The following is a 3,173-nucleotide window of genomic DNA, read 5'->3' on the forward strand; positions in this document are numbered from 1 at the left end:
ATCTCCGCAACTTCATGTACTTAAATAAGTACTAAGTCTGTAACTTGGTTGTCAACTTGTCACCTACAACCCCCTTACGAAATCCCCAAAATATCTGCCACTGTGCTGTCTACCTACTAAGGTCCTCTGTTCACTTTCTTGGCCCGCTAAAATAGGCTAATACTAACAAGGCCACCTTAGCAGAGACTGTTTCTACTAATCAGATGACGTCAATATGATAGAAATGGGCAAGGGACAAAAAAGCAGTCCTTTTCATTCCGTTCTAAGAGTTATCAGGGTGGTTCATTGGTCGAGGTGGAGGTATGTTTGTGAGTGTGTGTGTGTGTGTGTGTGTGTGTGTGTGTGTGTGTTTGTGCATGTGCGCACGTATCTTTGTTTGTCATCTGTCAGCGGGTTGTTGGATGGCGCCACTGATAGGTCCTTCTTTTCTTTTTTTCCCCTGTTCATTTTGTTGATCTATCTTGGTCCTTCTTCCCTTCTTTCCCTCTGTTCATTCTGTTGATCTGTCTTGGTTTTTCCTTAAACTATATATGGCCGCTATCGTGTCGATGTGTTACAATGGCAAACATAACACACATAGTTATCATAGATACTTAATCAGGAATATGACATTTATTAATACAGACATAAGTACATATATAAAAACATACATACATACATACATACATACATACATACATACATACATACATACATACATAGTTATGATATATACATAAATACATATATAAGTACATACATAAATACATATATAAATATATACATAAATACATATATATATACATACATAGTTATGATATATACATAATTAGATATACATATTATTATGTTAATACATACATAAATACATGCACATACATTAATACATACATAAATACATACATACATAGTTTTGATAGATACGTAATTAGAAATACGTTATATTGACATATACATAAATGCTTACATAAATACATACATACATTGTTTTGATATATATATAATGAGAAATACATATATTAATACATACATACATAAATGCTTACATAAAACATACATAAATAGTTATGATAGATACATCATTCCAATTACATATTCTAATAAATACATAAATACATACATACATAGTTTTGATAGGTATGTAATTAGAAATACGTAGTACATTGATACATATAAAAATGCATACATAAATATATACATACATAGTTATGAAAGATATATCATTAGAAATACATATATTAACACATTAACACATACATAAATACATACTTGCTTGAGAAGCACATACTGTTCATGGTTCGATAGACCGTACACAGCATAGCATAGCATGTATCATACATGTATTATTGTCATATCATTTTACATCAAAACTTATCATATGTGAGGCATCGTGGTGAAATGAGGCACTCGTCAAAAGAATGAACTCGAAGAAACCGACATTTTTCTGCTGGCGTGGCAATTTTTGTCGAATTTTTTTTTGGGTGTGTGTAAGGGGGGGGGGGGGGGGGTTGGCTCAGCGTTTTTTATGTCCATTTAAAAACACCTTTTTGTGTGGATTTACCGAAAAACGTTGATTAAAGGCACAAAAAATAAACTTTTTCAGTTTTCAAGAACTCTCAAGCCATGGAAGCCATTTTCTCTCTAATTCTATTTCTGAAAGCAGGCGAGCCCCACCTCCTTCAATTGCAAATATCTCAACTTTTCTTCAAGATAGATGGGTATGTTATCATCCAAAGCAAAGCAAATGAATAGGCTTTAAGTTTAAGTGTATACCAATAACTCCACTTGCCCAAAAATTGACGTACGCATGATTTCACCGTGTTGTGACACATTATATGCCATATCATATCAGACCATATCAAGTGGGCGACTGGTGGGTGCTCTAGTTTAGTTTTCTCATACCATACCATACTATACCATACCATAACATATCAAACCATATCATACCACACCGTACCCTACCGTACCATACTCTACCATACCATACTCTATCATACCCTACTGTACCCTATCATACCATACCATATCACACCATACCACACCATACCCTACCCAACCATATCTACCATACCATACCATACCCTATTCTATCATACCACACCATACCATAATATCATACTACGAGCCTATAGGCGCTGCTATTATAACTGAGGACAACACAAACCGCCTCCAATTCTCTGAAAAAAAGGTTACTATTTTGAGACTTAGTAAACAAGACCAAGCGAGACAAAATTAGAAACTCACTAGTCAGAGAAATTATGGTGGGCCCAAATGGTGTCATGCATCACATCCAACCCCAAAGAATCAAATGGTTCGGACATCTCATACGATTACCAACACACCATCCAGCACAAAGTGCCAACATCAAAAAATTCAGTGGCAACAAGGCAAGAGGGCGACCGAGAAAGACCTGGATAGATGGAGTCAGGGAAACTCTAACAATTCATGGCATCCCCCCTACACAAGCTCTCCTGCTGGTGGCAGAGAGACGTCTCTTTCTTCACGCGACACCCAAATGGGTATAAGCGGCGGATAAAAGTAAAGTAAACTAAGCTTCCAATTGGTATGATCAATAAGAGACTGCGTTGTATGGCTCTATTTGCCTCATCGTTAGGCTTGGAAAGTAACGAGAACTACCTTTCCTTGGCCCATCTAAACTGTCCTGTAGACAGATCACAGTTGTTACTAGTTATAAGGGTATAAGCGGCGGATAAAAGTAAAGTAAAAGTTATCTTATTCTCAAAAGTACTTGACTGTGCCCTAGTGAAACATTTTTTCCCTTGAAGTTGAAGCAGAATGAGATTGACAGCAGCTAAAAGAAAAGAAAAAACAAACTGTGGAAAGCAAAACCGTCTCTAAGCAGATTTCATCAAACCAGCAAGGTGTTGGGAAGGTGTCTGTTCGCCTTTGTTTTCTTGTTAACGCGTGGATGGCGTTCACTCCGTTTACAGCATGCCCTGATGAATAAAAATTCAAATTTTACACCGTATTCTATTACTGTCATCATCATTATTATCATCATCATCATCATCATCATCATCATCATCAGCAGCAGCAGCAGCAGCAGCAATATACTGTACCAAACCACACGGTACCGTATCGTACCGCACTGTACCGAAACTTATCTTACCATCCCAACAACAACAACACTAGCAACAACAACAGCAATAATAAATTATCATTATTATCAGCAG

Source organism: Aplysia californica, unplaced genomic scaffold (genome assembly GCF_000002075.1).
Source record: "Aplysia californica isolate F4 #8 unplaced genomic scaffold, AplCal3.0 scaffold00550, whole genome shotgun sequence".
Taxonomy (NCBI): domain Eukaryota; kingdom Metazoa; phylum Mollusca; class Gastropoda; order Aplysiida; family Aplysiidae; genus Aplysia; species Aplysia californica.